The sequence below is a fragment of the Balaenoptera borealis genome (assembly GCF_965194805.1).
Source record: "Balaenoptera borealis genome assembly, chromosome: 19".
Taxonomy (NCBI): Eukaryota; Metazoa; Chordata; class Mammalia; order Artiodactyla; family Balaenopteridae; genus Balaenoptera; species Balaenoptera borealis.
In genome coordinates this window covers 20,314,056-20,335,362 of record NC_138878.1, presented here as the reverse complement: position 1 = coordinate 20,335,362, position 21,307 = coordinate 20,314,056, and the positions used below count along the sequence as shown (strand labels likewise).

Here is a 21,307-nt window from a genome sequence, read left to right as displayed (position 1 = left end):
GAATCTCAAGAAGAAGAAATAGAAAAGAAAAAGCATATGGTGCAACAAGATCTCTGCCCATTTTACACCATGCCAATTATTAAGTGTTCATTCACACGGTGATAAATTCTTCTTGCATATAAACTGTGAAGTGTATTTGAAAGAAAGGGTTTAATTAAAGTTGATATTTCTGCACCTCTTTCTTCTGGCTGCCATTTTGCTGTAAAGCACAATTATTTCTGACACTAAACGTGTTGAAACTAGATGACAACTTTCTTTTTCCTTTACAGAAGAAAAATTCTAGCTTGATACTAATGAATTTAAGAGTTTCCACATGACCAATAAACAATAAATTTCACCCTTTGTTTAAAAGGTGAAATTATCTATTTTCTTCTGTTGGAAAGAATAGCAAAATCAACTTGCTTTTAAAAGTAATTCCTTGAAACCATTATTTATAAGTGCTTATATGGCTGTATGTACTATATAAAGTTATTTTAATGGTTAATCTCAGGTATGTTCAGACGAATTTTAAGACATTATTTTTTAATTCAATTTCAGAATGAAAATTTACTTAGCAAAAGCTTTTTCTAGCTATTGCTCTAAAAACCTTACAAATAGTAACTCATCCATTAATTTCTATAACAAACTTATGAATAGGTACTGTGAATATTCTTATTTTAAAGGATGGAAACTGAGGCCCGGATAGATTAAGCAACTTGTGCAAAGTTATGCTTCAGATAAATCGTAGCGCTGAATCTGAGCCCATGACGTTTGCTTCTAGAGTCTGTGTCCTTAACCACTGAGCAATACCAGCTATCACCACTTGTTGGTTTCTGAGATTCATAAGGAGACGATATGGACACTGTGATAAAAACAGTAACCTAGATGCCATGTGCAGTAAACCAGTATGAGAACCTAGTATATACTCATAATATGACTATGATGAAAATGTTAATAACAGTAAACATTTGTCCAGTGTTATTGTCTGCCTAACATTCTTCTAAGTGCTTTCAATGAGTTATGTCGTAAATTTTCACAATAACTCTGCACAATAGTATTATTGTTATCCCCATTTTACAGATAAGTAGTCTGAGGCATAGCAAGATTAAGTAACTTGCTCATAGTTACAGAGCCAGCAAGTGGAGGAACTGAGATATGAACACTGGATGCTTGGTTCCAAAACCTGCATTGTTATCCCCTATAATCCCATGTGATATTGCCTCTCTAAGAGAAGGCTGAAGATCAAATATGGACACATATCATAAGACATATCATAATAGTCTAATGATGAAAATAATTTAAGTTTTGGTGGCACTGTGGTGGGGGGTAATACTGTAACTAAAATATTAAACCAAACTAGAAAGAGGAAGATAAAGCATTTTATAGCAAGGATCAAAGTGAAGAGGAACAGGAAGTGATTATAGCAGTTCATCAACAACACAGTACAACCAGGTCCTTGAACAGCACTAGTACACAAAAGTAAGTCTTTGCTTTTTATTTTCAAACACCCTGTTTCAGAATTTCTATGTGTATAGGTTAAAAAAGATGTGTTCAGAAAGATTATTATTATTATTATTTGGAAATGCTCCTAAAATCTAGAGATCTGGTTGATGTATGCAGTGGTACAGAGTTTGCAGGAATCACTCACGAAAATGAACAGGAGACTGCCCTCCTAAGAAGACCTTGACGTTGGTAACAAATAAGGAAATATATCAGTGTTCTAATTAGTTTTAATAAAGACCCCCAAGGCAGTTCTTGAACAATCCTTCCATTTAAGCACTTTCTAGCAGTATGCCAGAATGTCTGCATTGAGGTTCCACTAAAACATATAGGAGGACTTTATTTTATGATGGGAGCATATTGCTTGCAAGGAAAAATAAATGTTGTTGAAAGTCACAGGAGTAATAACATGACAGGAAAATGAATTTGCAAAACCACCAGCTCTAAGTGGAAGTCTCGCCCCTCTATCTTGAGAGCAGATAGCCCGTCATAAGCTACTGCGCCTTGAGCATAAAACTCACTGTGCTTGCTTTTGTCTCCGTTAAAGAAAATGACATACGGGTGTTTAAGTATATTTGGAGTCCTGCTGGAAATTGTTATCGGGTAGAGAAAAAAAGACGAAAACGCTTAGCAAAAATCAAGCGGCTTTGGTTTTTTAGCTTTCTCCTCCCCCACAGAGCTGGAAGGATCAGACGGGCTGACCTGTTCTTTTCATTTCCAGGGAGTTAATTTACAGTTAAAGACAGGTTATCATTACATTAAGAATATTACCAAGCCCACCAGAACTCAAAACCTTATTCTGCAAGTGCAGTGTCCTCTTGTCAGGAGCTCAGGGGCTCTGGTCCCCACTGCAACAAACACAGCTTTGTAACCAATCGGATTCCATTATGCAAATTAATTCAAGCATATTTTATTCCCCGTTCAGATCTCATCACTCAGCACTGAGCTGGTCTCTAGTTTCAAATCAAATCACAGGAATTATGCCATGTCTGTGGAAATCACAGAGAATGGGGAGAGGAAGTATTACAAGAACTACTGAATCACATTTCTTCCCCGATTTCTACGCTTGGAGCAAAGCATAAGCTTGCGGTAACAGTCACTTCTGCTCAGGTGCAGAATACACAGCAGAGACTGCCAAGCAGGCATTGTATCTGTTACTCCACTCTCTGACACCAAATTCAAATGTTAGAGTAGGTAGCAAAGAGGGCTCCTTATCAACGACCATGACGTGCTTTAAGGGCAAGTGGGATGTTTAAAACTGTTCCATGTAAGTTTCATTCTCTGCTTCTAGAGGAATAGAGAACCACAGGAGTGTCAGCTTTGGAACTGAAAAGATCAGTCCCTGCCTGGTGTTGGGAAGGCCTGGGTCCAAATCCTAGTTCCATCACTTATGGGCTATATAAAATTAGGTAATGATAGTTGAAATTATCCTTGACAAGGTGCTTGATTTTTATAGTATTGGGCAGTATACTCAGGGCTTGATATACACCATTTAACTGTATTGTCACCACAACTGTATGTAAATATCACCCACAATATTATCTACAAGGAAACTGAGGTTGTGAGTGATTAAGTAAATCACTCAAGGATACACTCTGAAACACTGGCAAGGCTGCAATTCAAATTCAAGTTTATGTGACTGCAAAACCCATGCTATGGCTTTACCTGGCTCCCAAACACTAAGAGTCGATGTTCCTGATCTTCAACACAAGGACATGGTTTAGACCATCTCCAAGGATGGTCTAAACTCCATATTGTATTTGACATTGAAAAAAATCTTTGTTAGATGTGAATTTCATTTAAGTATGTACAATCAGCCTTTATATTCTTAGGCTTTTGTGGCCACAGAGTATTCTAGAAATCCATCTTAAGTCCCCAGACCCCAAACATATAGAATCATTCACTGATTATTTATTAATCTTTTCAAGTAATTAAATCATCTTCAAATGATAAGATGACTAAACACAGTCTGTGATATGAAGAACTTATTATTTTTGCTCTACTCAATCCTTAAGATAGTCTTTTTCTCACTGTAATATTTTAAAATGTTAATCATTAAGATGAATAAAATATATCAACACATACAGTTAATAACATTGTCATCAGTATCATCTCGGGCTATGAATACACACCCTATATGAATGTGTGGAAAGAGAGAGATCTTATTTTCTATTTTTCTTCTGCATGAGTGAAAGTACCTGAGGGAAGATTAGGGCAAAAATGGTAATGATAAACAGATGCTCAACATAATGTAACGTCATTTGTGGTATCAAAGGCCTGTATGTAAATCTCTCTTTGTCTCAGAGCAGTGAATATCTATAAAGCTTTCTTTATTTCCTGGTTCCTTCATTCAGCAGTAACTTTTCACAGTGCCAGACCTGGGTTGGACCCTGGAGGCTGCAGTGCCTCTCTAATCTGTAGACTCTACTCAAACAATGGTGAAACAGTTGTCTAAGCAGATAAATGATGGTATGATGTGATAAGTGCAAACAGGACTGAGTAAAAGAACACAGAGGAATCAGTGACCACATCTCTGCAGATGAATTTGTAACATATCACTCCTGCCTTCTGGTACTTGCCTACTCCAGCCCCTTCCAAGCAAATACCTATATTAACAGTCTCCCACATCTGGAGTTTCCACTCTCACCCAGAGCCATGGATGATTGAACCACATGTAGTCCAGTGATAACCAAACCATAAACCAACCCCTGATTTTATCAAACTGTGTAACCTCATTCAAAATGATAACCTGGGTGAATCAGATTCACTGGGGAACTTGAATGAAAGAAAACAGGACCATTTGCCAGTTAGTAAGGGAGCTGAAACAGAAAGGTTATGAGGCACCTGGGGGATGGAGTAGCCACAAAGTGACATCTTATGGCCAGTGTTTGAGTGAAATCAAGGTATGAGCAAGTCAGTTAGAAACCAAACAGAAACAAACATGGCCTCTGTCCTTGAGCCACGTAAATGGCAGAGCACATGGCCCTGTTATATGAAGATCCTGGCAATCAAGGACTTCCCTCCAGCTGTTGTCTCCACGGGGCCCAGCCCTACTGATATTTTGTTTCTGAATTTCTATGAGGTTGTTTGCACTGCCCTCCCTATACATCGGATGACAATAAGCCCCTTGTACATGAGCTAACTTGAGTGCTTTCTTTTATCATCAAACAGCAAACCTAGTAAACTATCAATACAATAATCAAGAGGAAAAGTTAGGTGATTCTTCCCCTGGTCAAGGGTGAAGTACTAAAGCTGTGGAGATCCTTTGTTCAGATGTAGAAAATGCCTATTTCTTCTCTAAATTTCCAAGGAATACTGGGCAATAGGGAGAGATGTAGAACAAAAGTCAAGACACTTGTGTTGTAGCAAAGGTTCTGCCACTAAACAGTTGTGTAACCTTAGAAAAGACACTCTTCCTTTGGGGCTAAGTTTCTCCTTCTATAAAATAGAAGACTGGCAATAGCTCCTGTTAAGGAGCTGTCTACAGGAGGCTGTGAGTCTGTGCTGGGCTGAGACACAGCAACTTTCCCTGGATGGAGAGAGATGAAAATTCATTTAGAAGGTCTGGATCCTGCTGCACTGGCAGGGCTGCTCCATGCACAACTCCAGGAGTCCCACTTACATCAGATGTAATGTGAATGGTGCCCTCTGGGACTAGGCAGTGCAAGACCTGCTAATGTGACAGGTATTAAAACCCAGCATTAGGCATCAGGACTTTACCTGATGGACAGTGGGAATCCATTAAGTCCTCTGGTCAGGAGATTGATGGAGTCCGAGCTGTCAGGGGTATATAGGATAAACCAACATGAGAAATGGCAGTTCTGACAAAATGGTTGAGAGCATGGGCTCAGGAGTCAGATGGGGTTAGAGGATTACAGCTCAAGAGTTACTACTCACTACGTGTGTGACTCAACCTCTGTAGGTCTCCACACCGCAATACTGAAAATGTGAAGAACACCAGGACCAGTCTTAACGGGGGAGTTCTAAAATGAAACAAGATGGTGCATGAAGAGAACTCCGTGTAGTACTTAACATGGGCTGAGACACAGCAGGTGATAAAGATGATAAATTAGGAGTTTTGTTCCTTCAACAAGAATACATAAATATGTACTCTAAGCCCTGGATGCATGAATATGGCATATAATACACATACAACATGCAATACGGTGCAAGCCTTACAAAGGTCTCCAGGAGGCTGTCCATTAAGGAGATACAGACAAACCGATATTTATAATAGGGATTGCTAAATGCAATGATACTAATATATGAGTCCAGGGAGACTCCTGGAGTCATTGCAATAGTTCAGGTGAGAGATAGTATGGTTCTGAACTAGAAAAATAAGCCTTGTATGGAGGAAAGAAGGCCTTTCTAGAAATCATGCGATGTGAAGGGCCTTGGGAACTGGACGGATTGAGGACACAGGATACAACTGCAGTCTGGGGAGAGTGAGAAGACAGGGTTGCTGCTCCTGGCCTCGAAAGAAGAAGACACTCGTTTGGGGATAAAGAGCATGAGTTTGGTTTTGAACATATTAAGCTTGTAAAGCCAATGGATTGACGTTCAAGTGGAAAGCTCAGAGTAAGTCCAGTTCCCAGCTTCTTCCAGTAGTAGGTATTGTCAAGTGTCAGCATTTCTGTTTCAAGTTCGGACATTTTGCTGCATTAATCAATCTTAGAATCTCAGAACTGGGGGAAATCCTAGCTTAGATTTTCCACTATTCGTCCTTCTTCAACAGACAGATGGGAAAACTGAGATACAGAAATGATAAGTAACTTGCAAAATAAAAGACAGCATGAACAAAACCTAAAGACCTCACTGTATAGAGCGAAAATATAGGGGGAGGAACAAGTATCGACAGTGAAAGATAATCTTTATAACATCTACCCTGCCCTTTCCCCTCAAAACCTGGATTAAAAGCAGTCCTCCTTTTCAAACGATTTCTATGGAAACGGCCAGTCCAGGTTCAAGAAAGGAACAGACATTCAGAAATAAGGACCTGGGAGCTCTTTAAAGATGATCAGTGGAGAATTGGAAGAGGAAAAGCAATCTACATATTCTCGCTAGAATGTGACATCCTGCAGAGAACTACTTTCCACAAAGTCTGTTTTTTAAAGCATAAACAATAAGAGGAGGAGTTATCCCAGGGTGGCCTTAATAACTGACAAGGGCTTGATGTGGTTTTCTGAAATAATTACTAAGGCGAGGAGAGAGAGTGCCTCCAATCACCACCTCCGAGAGCCTTTAGAATTCTGAGAAGGCCAGCCTGTGACCTCAATCCACTGCGGTCCGCGTGCATCCGTCCAGCTTAATCAGCCACTGAACAGGAGTGAGGAATGGAGAGTCAAGCTGCTTCCAATTATCAGAAGCCTGATTTTTACCCGAGTGTGGGTGGGCTGTTCTGGAGGTCTCTTTCTAATGGACCTCCCCAAACTATGCTATCATGCTAAGAGTAGACTAAACTCTGCCATATTTTAAATGGCTTTTTTTGTATCTTTACATACCCCACAGAGTTCCCGCCCCACCTTGTTTTCAGAAACCAGACACCAACAATAGCTTCATAATGATCGCATTGTCGTTTCAAATAATCCAATCTTTGAAGCCCAATTCTTTCTTTTCAAATGCATTAATGTCATTTATCAAAAGTAAGGGTTTTTTTTTTTTTTTTAAAGTTAAGCATAAAAGAAAAGTAATGGGATACAGCAAACTCGTCAAGTGCCTTGTACGTGTGCAGAGCATTTTCTGAAGCATACGCCAAACACTCTCAGATAGGCAGGACTTTCAAAGGCAACGCTAAGTGTCTTTTGTGGGTCTCAGATGCTATGGTTCAATTAATTAGATTTTCTATAATCCCAGGTTAATCCTATTGTGAATTACAGACGTGAGTTCACTTGCTTGGCAAAAACATCTACTGCTACAAATGCATTTCTGGAAGAAATACATACCTTACTTATAATTCATTACCAGAGTCATTATCACAAAGAGACCTACTTCATCCTCTCCCTCTGCCAGGAAGAAGGACCATTTCCATTCCTTTGATCACACTGTCCTTTTAAGCAATTTAATAAGGGCACTTTTAACCCTTCCTTTTCCCTAGGATACATAAAGTTCCCTAAGATTTGGGAACATAGCTAATTTCTCACTGAATTCCTTGCCCCTGACTACAGTGATGTATATGCCGACATGGCCTCTGCCCCTCATAGGGCTTAAAATTTAGACGACAGTGTCTCAGGAACTTTTCTGCGTATTAGAATTAACCAGGGGGGAGCGAGGTTATTTGAAAAATCCCATTGCCAAGGCCTTACTCTAAACCACTTGAAAGCAAAGAAACCAGGATTCAGTATTTTTGAAGTTCCCCGGGTGGTTGCAGGGTACATTCAAGCTGAGAACCACTGATCTAGAGCTGTGCTATCCAATATGGTAGCAGCCTAGACACATGTAGCTTTTAAAATCTAAATTAAACGAAATTTAAAATGTACTTCCTGCACATGCTAGTCCCATTTCAAGTGCTCAATGGTGATTTCAATCATCAAAAAACAACTTCTATTATTAGTCAGCGTTGGTCTTGAGCACTAAAACATCCTCACCTTAAGCAGAAGTGTCTGTTCAGGGAATGAAGGCGGACAAAGAACACTGTTCTAGGCATTCAAAACCTGCCGTGAACTCATTGCTTACGGCCAATCATCTAGACCTCAGCTTTCCGATCTGTCAAATAAAGGGCTGAGTAACACGGTGACTCTCCACATGACATTAGCAGAATGCCTGGAAAAATCAAGGGATGGGACTACAACGGGTGGGGGACGGCTGAACCAACGGGCCCCATGCTCCACGGCAAACAGGACACACAGCTAGACTGGGCAAAATGCTTCCTTGAAAAGCAGTTCAGCTGCCTTAGAAAAAATAAAGGAAAAAAGAAACCGCTCCTGAGATCTTGATACCTAACAGACTTGCTGTCTCAATCCAGCAACAGCTAGTAAGTTCCTGCTTCAGTGCCTATAATCTGGTTTAGGGAGGAGGTCGGGCTCAGGAAACCGTGGGACCATTGACAACCGACAGCTCACTTCACCTCTGTGGATCTGTTTTCTCTTCTGAAAAGAAGGGCAAATGATGCATGACCTCCCTGGCTCCCCAGTTAAGTTGAGGGTCGAATAAGATAATGGTTTGGGAAGCTCTTTGTAAAAGCATAATGTGGGCTACACAGGTGAGGGGACGCATGATGAAATGCTGACAGCAATGGCAACTTCCATTTCTTTGAGTAATTTTTAAAGTTTTGGCTTTTAACCTTTAGTGGTGTGGATTGTAGATAAATGTAAATGACCTGTTATTGTTACAGAAAGGAGATGTGATTTCACTCCTTTTCTCTGATAAGGTTATAAAATCTGCCAGATGCTGCAAATGTACACGGGCATCCTTTTTGTTTGCCCCAGGACCAGAGGGGATTCTGTAGTGGTGACTTGTGAAGACACTGACCTCCTTGCCTAAGGGATGGTGTGTGTGTTGGGGAGAGGGGGATGCCTGATTCCAGCAAGGACCCAGACTCAATAGGGATAAAGGCCAGAAGTTTCTCTGCAGAGACTAAGGGTCTTTCAGTTATCCTTGATATGGGATGAGAATGGAGCAATCATAAGGAGTATGGACAAAGCTGCCAAGTACTTGTCACATGAGAGGGTGGGCTCACCTGACCGGATGAGTTAGGGGAGGCCATCTTGGCAAATCACTCATTCTCCATTCAGCCTCCTTTTGAAACAGCCCAGTCCATGGGGAAGAGGGGGGTGGCATAACTGTTAGTGAGTTATCATCTACAAACTAGGTTCTGTTTTTATGAGCACCTACTGTGTGGTAGGCACCTTGCTAGGTGCTAGGTGCTTTATATAGATTCTTTATAGCCTCTCTCCCTCCAGCATCTTTGAGAGTTTTGCATTATTGCCTCCTTTGTCCAGATAAGGAAACAAGGGCCAGAGGAACTTCACTTTCAGAGCATTCGGTTTAGTTGGCACCTGAAATGAAATTTGAAGCCATATATGGCCCATTAGGAAGCTCTTATCTTTCCACCTTTGATGATGAACTTCTCTGTAATTGTCCTCTGAAGGTCTTAATTTTTCCTTCTGGGGATGCTCAGAGCTCAGCAAGATCTTATTCCACATCGCAACCACTTAATAAATAGTTGTAGGATTTCTGCAATAGTTAAATGCTACAAACTTAGGTGAAACATATTCTTTGCTCTCAAGGAACTCAGGTTACTAGCATTTTTAGAGAGTGCGTATTTCCTCCAAGAGTCTTGCAATTAATTCTCCACTTCAAACAAAACCAGTCCCTTAACATTTCCTTAGAGGAATTGCCCCAACCCTTCCCTAGGTATTCTCCAGCCTGCCCCACACTTCCAAATAGTCCTTGAAGGAATGAATCATGATTTCCAAACCTCTCTCTCACAACATTTTCCACTTTAGAACAAAATTTTCCTCTACATCCTTCACTGCCTCAGCCTCAAAGAAAGTGCTAATGAGTAATAATATGCAAGTGATGCAGGGAACTATAGGAAGGCAGCCAGACAATAAATGTCTTCCAACAATAGGAACCAGCCCAACGTGAGATAGCTCTGTGAGATCTCATGAGCTAATCATCATTGAAAAGATTAGGTATGTAGCTCATGGAAGGAAGGATTATGCCTTGATGGAGGCAAGTCCCACACATCAACAGTTCATCTGAGGGCATCCAAGGTGAAGCCCAGAAGTATTCTCTGACAGGAAGACCACTGGTTGCTTCAATACCCACACTGCAAAGGAGATTCAATCCTGTTTTTAACAGCAAATGGAGAGGAGGTGACAATAACCTTTTTATTTTTTTTTAACAAAATTACGTAAACAAACAAAAAATATAAAACTTTAATCAGTGTATAGAGCACCAAGGTGACGAAGTACAATGGGATATTTCCCAGGTATGCCATGATGTCTCCCCAGGAGAAGCATGTGCAGCAGGGGTGGGTTCTGCCCTTGCTCTCAAGAATCTTACATCCTTTAATCAAGTACCTCTTTCCAAAACGATTTTATCAGAAAGGCAGACTTTTGCAATCCATGGTACTGCTGGTAAAGTGGAATGGGCTCTCTAGCATCACCTACTAAGGGGAAGTCCCTTGGACCAGAGTTGCCCCAGTCACACAAGGAGTAGATGAAGACTGAACAGCAAAGTAGTTATTGTATAAGTCATGAACTTTATCATCAAGGACTTACTTAGCCTTCCTGGCAAGACATCCATGACAGAGATGCCCACTCTTGCATCTCAAGGATGGCTGCCCTCAGGGACATAGAAACATGACTTGGTCTCCTCATTCAGTCTCTTCCTGCTTCTGAATCCAACCTCTTCACTGGGTATCCCAGGCTGGGACCCTCTGCATCCCCAAGGTCTAAATTCCCATCCTCCATCTCTTCTATGCATAGACGTTTTAAGATCTAAATTCCAGCAACCTAATAAATCCCACCCAGAACTCACAAGGTCGGGGCGGGTTGGGGAGGGAAGATTCAGAATTTGAAAGCTAGTTGATTTGACAAATATACACATTCAGAAAATACTAACAACCCCAGATTAAGTAGCTCATTAAAATGAACAGTAAAGATGAACATTCAGAGAGGTCAAAATATACTCAGGATGGCATAGCCACTTCACCAAGAAAGGAAATAGAACCTAGATCTGGAAACAGATGGGTAGAATTTTGGAATGTAGAAGTGGAAGGGCAGTACTAAAGCCCCCTTCTTATCCCTCCTCAGAAGCCATGCCCTCCACATCATGAGTTGATGCCTTGTTTCTTTGGAAACCCACTACCTAATCCTCACCATGACTGCTTCTCTGGTGATAAGCGCAGTTGGACTGCCTAGGGCTTTGAGGTTGTACCTAGGCCATGCCAGGTTTTTCTCCCTGGGGTCTGCCCCTGACTCTGGCATTTTTACCTACTTCTTGGGGTCTCCCTTCTATCTGGGCATAGGAGACAGTAAATGATGCTGCCTCCGGCCTGTATCTGCTGTGTAACTCTGGTGATGACTGTATTTCTCCCTCAGATGTATACCCTTTGGACCAACCCAGAGCAAGGACTCTGGGATTCTGGGATCTTAATATTTTCTACTGCATTAGAGTTATTCTAGCTAACCGCTCCAACCAAACACACACACGCACACACACACACAAACAAACACATGCCTGTGTCTCACCTTCCTGCCCTTCTCACTCTGCAGCTGAGATGTCCCAACAGGCCCTATGGCAGAGTCTCTGCACCTTGCTGCTGAATCATGTTTTATCCAGCAGGGAGTGAACTGAACCCTCGGCTGCTACATAAGTTAAATTCTTATTTTATGTCAGTATTTCACCAGCTTGTACACCCTCTTCAACAGATGCCCAGCCTTCAGTTCTTGGGTAACCATTAAGATCTTCCTACAGAAGAGGAAAGATTTAAGTGTTACCCAGGATGCATCCTGGCAACAGGATGGAATGGCTTTTCTGAAAACGGAATGGCTTTTCAGATTGTATCCAGATTGAAAAGTGACTCTTAACCATAAGTGAGTATAGAGTATAGGTTTCTTTTTTTTTTTATTTTTTTTTATTTTTTATTTTTTAATGCTATTCTTGTCTGCTTACATTCTTTTTATTTATGTATGTATGTATGTATGGTATGGCTGTGTTGGGTCTTCGTTTCTGTGCGAGGGCTTTCTCTAGTTGTGGCAAGCGGGGGCCACTCTTCATCGCGGTGCGCGGGCCTCTCACTATCGCGGCCTCTCGTTGCCGAGCACAGGCTCCAGACGCGCAGGCTCAGTAATTGTGGCTCACGGGCCGAGTTGCTCCGTGGCATGTGGGATCTTCCCAGACCAGGGCTCGAACCCGCGTCCCCTGCATTGGCAGGCAGATTCTCAACCACTGCGCCACCAGGGAAGCCCTAGAGTATAGGTTTCTTGACATGAGGAGGGGACGGAGGTTTCACTTTGAGAACACTCAGGGTGAAACACCAGGCATATCTAAACCAAAATCCAAAAAATATCTTCCTGGGGTCATAAGAAAAAGCAAGCAGACATTTTGTTGAACATATTTAAAAGAAGCAATGTCTCCTTCAAATCATTACAAGTCACAAACTTGGCACTGAGATTGCACTTTGAGCAGGTAGATGAGAAAAGATACATTTTTTTTTTCTGCAAAGAGTAATGAATTGTTATACAGCAGAAACTAACACAACATTGTAAAGCAATTATACTCCAATAAAGATGTTAAAAAAAAAAAAAAAGAGTAATGAAGACCTTAAGACAAGGATGTGATTTTTTTTTTCTAGTGAAGCCATCTTGGAACAAGAAAGCATGATAAAGAGGAGAAATTCAGATTATAGCAGAATAGTGAAAATTATTTTACTTATAACTGGCTAAAGAATTTTAAGTCAGTTCCTTAGTGAGCGTGGAGAATCGGAGTTTATTTTGGAGACAGCTAGACATCATGCATACTGGATAAATGGATGGCTTCAGAGTAAACTGTTTGCTCATATTCTATTGTATGGCTCTGGTAATCCTCAATACAGTTGCTTTTGTTACTTTCTCAATGTCCTACACAACGGAAAACAACAGCAATTTTTTTAGAGAGAGCCTGGCCTCAATGGGCACATACCTGGCATTTGCAGTCAGGCTTGTGGTGTGCTGAACTGACAAAACTATGTTGCAATTACCCTTGATAAAACTGTTTTAATATGGCTCACTTTTCTTGAGTTGGGTTGCGTGTTGAACCAACTCTTGCTTTGCTAAGATGGGGCAGATTTCTAGGATCACAAACTTGCGGAAAGCCCTTTGTGTTACAGTAGAAAAATTTCCACTCCCAATCATATGATTTAGGAATGAATACTGGTTTGGGTCTCAGAAAGCCTGCATGTTTCCCACCCTATCATGCCTGATGTCAAGCCTATCAAATCATAGTGGGCAGGTCATTAACTTTAGTGGAAAGCAGGGGTGCTAGACTTAGCAAATGAAAGTACAGGACATCCAAATAAATCTGAGTTTCAAAGAAACAACAGTTATTTTTAGTACAAGTATGTCTTATAAAATTTGGGGGACATATTTATACTAAAACACTTTGTTGTTTATCTGAAATTCAAATTTAACTGGAAGTCCTGTATTTTGTCTGACAAAGTGGAAACATTTGTACAAATAAAGAACGGGACTAGGTAAGCCAATCTTCAAGCTTCAAATTATTTTTATCCTAATTTCCAGAATCATTTTGTCTTCAAATATCTTCTCTGTGAACTCAGAATTCTCTTGACTATTTCTTCACAGAAGCAACATCACTGGGCAGAAGAGATCACATTTGGGTAAATGTTGACAGTTTGGAAACTTTTAAAATCAGTGTAGCTGAGGTCAGAGAAAACCACGGAAGGATTTTAGATTTCCCAGGAGAAGGTAGAATAGGCCACTGGATATTGACAGGTGAACTACAATGTAAAAGGCCTAAGGATGAAAGGATTATCTATAGTGCTAATGATTGAGGAATTAGGAATAATGTTCTCTTTCATCCTCTGACTTGACACTGGTTCTGAGAAAATAACCAATACCCAAATCTGAGAGTCAGGATCATTCATATTAGGAGCATGTACCATGCTGGATTAGCAGGCAACTTCCAAGGTCATTTCATAAGGCAGCATTCATGGATCTTTATTCACACACACACACACACAGAAATTAATAAAAATGCATTTGCCAAACGTGCCCTCAGCATGAAGTGGGAACCTGGTGTTGAGTTAAGCAGAGGGAATAACAAGAGGATGTTGTCATGGTCCTCAAGTCACCGAGTGTCTCATGGTGGTGGCGGCAGGCTGGGCAGCAGACTGGAAAATTGGGAAACAATGTGGAAGGTTCTTTGATGGGGAAATGAGAGAGCTGAGAGAACTCATAGGAGACTCACATAAATGAGGGCACGAGGATGTGGTTAGTCAGAGAAGACTTACTTGATAAGCCAGAATTAAGTCTTGAAATATATGAATGAATCGGATGTTCAGGGTCAGACCAGCGGGAACAAACATCTAAGGCATGGAATTAGATGCTGTGTTTGGGTAACAATGGGAATGTGGGACTGTGAAAGCACAGGAACTGCTCAAGAAGAGGAAGTGGGTGAGGCAGGAAAGGTAGGCACAAGGCAGACCACAAGCAGAAATAATAAATCATAATTATAATACTGATAGCGTTTACTCTTTGGCCAATGCAGGTGAAGGCAATGCATGGATTCATACCTGTACTGCAGCATGCAAAGACGGAAAGTCAGCAGCAAGTCAGTTGACCATGCGAAAATAGCCAAATGTCCATCACTGTGGTTCTCCTCTGTCAAAATAAATGGGTGCCTGCTTCAATTAGTCATTTTTCATCGTTAGACGTGTTAAGACCTTAGAACTCAGAAGCAGCAGAGTGCCTATGACTCAGATTTAAGGTGAGTGTGTTACGACTGTGGGGGAAAAACAAAACCCAAAACCAACCACATCTGTCCCACCTTCAAGGGTTGGTGGTTGGGGGAAGGGACAGAGAACAAAGGGAGAGGCAGGTAATATATTGTATTGCATGCCTGCAATGTTAGACCTTGAGCTAGGAGCATGAATGATACTTGAACTCCTTACAGTCTTGTGATGTAGGGATAATTATTCCTACTTGACAGATGAAACGGAGAGTCAAAGAACTTAAGTTCCCCAAGTTCTGACACCAGATAAAATGTCATAACCTAAATTTGACCCCAGCTACAGGAAATAAGCTCAAATACACGTTCCAAGCATTCTCCAAATCCCCAATAAACTCAGCCAAAGAAAAGTGGCTCTTGGTATAACAGAGGTGGTGCCTATGCAAAGAAGGAAATTAATTTTATTCTGATTTCCCCTGATCTGTACTGTATGTACCAAATCAGAGCCCTCTTTGCAAAATTAAGGGCATTAGTTATCTTTCCATTCAGTCGGAGTGGCATTATACTTGCATGCAGACACTCCTAGCTAAGCAGAGGAATATCAAGTTTTTACAAAATCATTCAAGAGGTGAGACCTAACCCTGATTAGCGTTTCAATAAGAAGCGTAAGACTAAATAGAGACTAAACACAGGATCACAGAGGCAATTAGGCATCTTCTAGACAGCCAGGCTTTTCCTCAGACCAATCGACTTGGAGCAAATGAGAATTTTTTTTCCTATCTCTTTCTTTTTTTCCCCCTGCTGTGAAATGACCTGCCTTAAATAACTGAGGAGGTGACAGCAAGCCCGTTAAAGAAAACGTTTGCCCATTAAGTGAGGCTTAATTAAACAGAGCACAGGCTAATTCCTCTTCCATCTAATAAGTGGTACACTGGTTAAAATCATTCTATTTGCAGTGTTTGGTCTGGGAGGCCTGTGATAACACCCTACCAGTAAACTAGGGGAAAAAAACACACAGAGACTTTAAGAAATCACATGCCACTTTGCAAAGCAATGGATGAACTGGAGATGTGTACATGCAAATGAAGTTAATCAAATATTAATATTTATGTCCGGTTACTCTCTTTAGATTTACTCAGAACGATGAAGCTACATTCACTTATCCCTTTAGATGAGGCATTTGGAATTACTGATAAAAGGCTTAGCTGTAGGACTGTGAGGGTCTAGTGATTGAAATTCTCCAAGAGTGCATCATCCATGCTCCATGACGATGGGGGTCACATGTGTTTTGTTCATCATCTTACTTCCAGTGGGTAGCTTGATATATTGAGCACGTGGGAAGCAGTCAATGAATACTTGTTGATTGAGTCTGTGGGAAAAGACTTATGGTGGACACATTTGTGTCTAAAGTGGTAACCCTAGAAATGAGCTTGGATGGTATTATAGCCTGAATTGTTTCCCTAAAAGATGCTGAACTCCTAACTCCCAGTACCTGTGAAGGTGACCTTATTTGCAAATAGGGTCTTTGCAGATGATCAAGTTAAGATGATGATGAAGTCATTAGGGTAGACTCTCATCCACTATGACTGCTGTCCTTATTAAAAGGGGACATTTGGTCACTGGGGAACACCATCTATAAGTCAAAAACTGCTTGAGGCCCCCAGAAGCTAGGAGGAAGGCGGGGCACAGATTCTCCCTCACAGCCCTCAAGAAGAAGCCCACTCTGCCAACACCTCGATTTTGGACTTCTGGCCTCCCAAACTGTGAGACAAATTTCTGTTGTTTAAGCCACCCAGTTTGTGGTACCTGGTTATTATGGCAGCCCCAGGACACTGACACAGAAGGAGAAGGGCAGAGTGCAGGCTGAGCAAGACCATTGTGATTGTCAGTTCATCCCAGTCACCTGCCCCCAGGCCATGAGCCTCCACCCCCCACCCCATGAGCCATGGGCACTGCTGTGGCCAAGAGCATGGGGTTTAAAGCCTGCCTCTGCTCTTCCTCATCACATGCCTTCAATTGAAAAGTGGGGAAATAGTATAGCACATTTCTCCTTGGGTGGTTGTGAGCATTGAATGAGATAATTCTTGTGAGGTGCTGGACACTGTATGTGGCATGTAGTAAGTGCTCAATAAATACTGTTTCTTATCATTGTCAGCATTAAAGCCTCGGCCCCTAGAACTTAATAGTGTTGAGGTCAATTTTACATTTCTCTGGTTTGTCACTGAATCAGTGTGCACGTGGCTGTGTCTGGACTGTCCAGATGGATCTGGCTGGTAACGTACGGTGCTTGGAGCCCAGGTGGGCCCCTCACCACTGCAGGGTTGTGACCAAGAATTCAGGCTGTTCACACTGGCTTTAATAGGTGGTCTCCTGCTCTATATCATGCCCCACCCCACTGAGCACACACACAGATTTATCAATAGGAGGCACTGGAATCTGCAAAGGCCTGGCCATACTGGAACTGACCTTGGAGGCCTGAACAACAGCAGGGCAAGCCAGGTGCTGAGCTGCTGAGTGAGTGTGGCAGTGGCCTCGGTGAGGCTGCTGGGAGCCCCGGAGATAGCAAGGGCTCTAACTCTGACTAGCGTTTCAGTGGGAATCCTCAGGTGAAAGAGAGCACACCTGTCAGTCAGAAGGCAAGGGGGCTGCAATGAGGGAGGTTTCTAGGTCCTCCAGATCACCATACTGGGTAATGTGTCCAGAGCTTGATGATCATTATGTTACTTACCCCTCACAGCAACTCAGTGAGGTACGAATTACTATCTTTACAGATTAGGAAAGTGAGGTTCAGAAGTCCTTTGGTAATTCTGGGCAAAGTCACAAAGCACATCAGTGGCTGGTATTCAAACCTGGTGGAATCCCAGAGCTGCCCCCGCTAACCATTATGCTCCACTGCCTGCTGGCACTGCCCCTGCTAGAACGCTGCCCTCAGTGGGCAGTATTTAAGCCAGATTGAAGACTGCAGTATCAAGTCCATCTGCTGATCATTTATAGTCACACACTTAAAAAGGCATAAATGCTTTTTGAATACCAGTAGTACTCATCCTTAATTTTCTGCCTTGTTTATGAGATGCCTAGAATGGAGCAATCACAATAATAATTCATACTTTATAGCACTTTGTAATTTACAAAGGACTTTCACACACATTAGCTCATGTTACACATCAGCCAGCAAAAGCAAGGGTTATTATTATCCTCGTTTTATTGATGGAGAGTGAAAGAATAAGTCAGACTAATGTTCAGAGATACTAGTGAAGGTGAAGGCTGCTATCTGAGAGTAGGGCTTAGGCTGAAAATCCTGCCCCAAGAAAGGAAAAAATTTCCTTGAGGGGAATCAGGGTTTCCAAAATCAGCTCCCATTTGGCCTTCCTCTCATCCAGGAGGACACAGCTGATTAACAGCAGCCGATGGTAGGGGGGGCTCACAATCACGGGGTGCTTATTCCATGCTGAATACTGCACCTAGCAGTCTACGTGCTTTATTTCATTAATCTGCAAAAATCTATGGGTTTTTTACTACTGTTATCCCCATTTTATAGGTGAAAAATTGAAACTCTGAGAGGTTAAATAACTCACTGAAGGTCACACAACTAATACCACCCCTGACCATCTGATCTTAGAGGTTCTACTTTTAGCAATTTGACTTTAAGGATTGCCCAATTAGTACAGCCTTTCTCATAGAGAAAAAAAAAATACTCTATAGTATCTGTTTTCTTTTTTCCGCCCCTAGAGCCTCCTGACTTTCACTGCACCTTGCACCAGGTCAGATTCAAGGCTTGATTTGTGTTTGATTCAAGGCTTGGCTTCATTCTGCTCAGGGCTCTTAGAGGTGCTGGATCTGATACTGCACCTGCTTGGAAGGTGCCTGCTGTGTTCCTCCTCTGTAGGGACTGTGGTTTGCAATTAAAGAGATTAATTTTGTGCCAACACCTGAATCCATGCATCCAAATGTCCTGTTGGAGGCAGCTTCTGAGTCACAGAAGACATGCAGACCCATCTCATCAGAGTTACAAGTCACTGGTCACCACAACCCACGCTAAGTGGCAGGACCTCCTCACGGCCTGCAGCCATCTTGTCTCTGCGTGGCTCTGACAAGCTTCCAATATTCTCCCAAGACAGTGCTCTTGCCACTTCTAAAATGATTCAAAACACAGATCCCCCAGAAGAGTCCCAGAGAGATCATCAGTGAAGACGGTGCCACAGGCAACGAGTGTCCAGCTTCCAATGGGAGGTGAACTCTAGAGGCGAGAGGGATCACTGGGATGCAAGGGTTTCAACTTGTTTGCAAACATCCCTCACTCGACTTTGCCTGAAATAACTTGGAAAAAGAGGGATTTGAGATGGGAAGACAGAGGGCTGTAAAGGAGACGACAGGGCAGATGGAGATTTTTTTCACAAGAATTTGGGTAAAAGAGGAAATGATGAAATATACTGTGGCCTTGGCTTTCTGTCCACTAGGGAGGGAGAGTGGAGACATTCAGGGGGCTGACCAAGTCACTTCACAGTGGCCTGCCATGTACCAGAGAAAGCCAGATCGCCCAGACTGAGGAAGGCTCACTGCTATAGCTAAGAAGCTCCGTTTTGGATTTGAAGTATTAATTCAACTTCCTTCTTCTCGAGTCACTTACCAGTTGTGAGGCATCAGGCAAATTAGTCAATCTTTCTCACACTCTGTTTTCTCATTTGAAAAATGGACATAAAATGCTCCCCAGCCCAGGCAAAGTGGTGGGAATTAAATGATACAAAGACAGCATCCCTACATGTCTGACACATAGTAGACTTCTTCCTCTTTTTGCTTTTTTCCTCTCCAATCCTGGATCCATGAACGATGTATCTTCTAAATAGAAGAATTCAGCCCCCACCTTAATCTTGGAAACCTGAGCTCACATCCTCACTTACCTGGGATCCACACATTACAGAAAGCACCCAGTGCCAGCCTCCTGTCTACGTCATCACGTGGCCCAGCCTGAGCCAGAAGCACCCGCAGTTAGAAACCCTGATGAAGGCTCATGGAAAGCAAGAGAAGATGATAGCTGTTTCTATTGTTGTTGTTTTGCAATGGGCTGTTTTCCCTGAGAAGCCAGTAAGCATACCTTAACACCAACCTGCACTTTTTTTGGTTCACCTGTGATCATTTCTTATAGTTCATAGATTTTCAACAGAAGAACCATTGAACCCCGGGGCCCCAGAGTCAAGCTCCTCCCCCTAACCTCAGTTTACAAATAAGAAAGCTGAAGCTTAGAAAAGAGGCAAAACTTGGTCAGGCTAACTCTGTTGGAGGGAGTATTATTCAGACAGAAGTATCTTCGCAGACTGGCTTCCTTACAGGGCTAAGATGAGTGGAAGCCTCCAGCCACGGCCAAACAAGGCCACTGTTCCTGCCAGCGTGCAGAGCTGGGCATTTACAACTGTGGCAATCCCTAGCTGTCTCCTGGAGGTATGCAAGCAAATGTCATTATCAGTGATTCTAAGGAGGAGAATAAACATGTATTGAGTTATTACTATGTGCTGGGAACCGTGCTAAGTATTTTACATGCATTGTCTCATTTGATCCTTGCAACAGTCCTGTGAGTACAAACGATGCCCCAGCACAAAGATGTCCATGTATTAATTCCCAGAACCTGTAAATGTATTAAACTGTAAGGCAAAGAGGACTTTGTGAATGTGGTTTAATTAAGGGTCTTGAAATGGGCAGATTATTCTGGATTATTCAGGTGGAGTCAGTGTAATCACAGGGTCCTTATAAAAGGGAAGCAGGAGGGACAGAGAGAGAGAGAGAGAGAGAGAGAGAATGGATGAGAGAAGCAGAGGATGAGGTGATGAACTTTGAAGGCAAAAGAAGAGGCCATGAGCCGAGGAACCCAGGAGACACCTAGAATGTGAAGAAGACAAGTAATAAGATTCTCCCCTAGGACCTCCAGAAGGAACACAGCCCTATGGATAACTTGATTTTAGCCCATGGGGCCCATTTTAGGCTGCTGATTTCCACAGCTGTAAGATAATAAAGTTGTGTTGTTTTAAAGCCACTAGGTTTGTGGCAGTTTGTTACAGCAGCAGCAGGAAACTAATATGCCCATTTAACAGATGAGAAAGCAGAAACTTAACGAGGTTAAAGCACTCAGCAGAAGTCACACGTAGCGGTTCACAAGGAAGCTGAGATGATGCACAGAGGGGGACACCGTGGCCCCTTCTCCTCTGTGCTGAGCTACATCGCGCTGGGCAAGGAGAAGGAAAGTACAGTTTCACAATGTAAAACATGCAAGTCCTTCTTCAACCCTGGGAGACAGTCAAGACGGTCACTGCTTCCTGCTCCATTAAAAACAAAAACAAAAAAACACGAGCACAAGAGAGAGTTACTGTTCTGTTCAAAGTCACAGTTAGAGGAAGACCCGAAATTCCAACCCAGGTCATTTTGTGTGACACCACTCCCGCCCCGT

At 42.2% G+C, this 21,307-nt stretch overlaps 1 protein-coding gene across 2 annotated transcripts in view; it reads right to left on the bottom strand.

The window, feature by feature from the left end:
* CDH11 (cadherin 11) overlaps positions 1 to 21,307 on the bottom strand; it is a 149,874-nt gene that overhangs the window by 55,422 nt on the left and 73,145 nt on the right. Inside the window, exon 1 of one of the 2 annotated variants that reach the window (XM_082368907.1) lies at positions 14,717 to 14,804. The exons of the other annotated variant lie outside the window; for it this stretch is intronic. The gene's annotated coding sequence lies outside the window, so the exon portion shown is untranslated. Of the gene's footprint in view, positions 1 to 14,716; positions 14,805 to 21,307 lie in introns of those variants that run through there. 2 annotated transcript variants of the gene reach the window in all.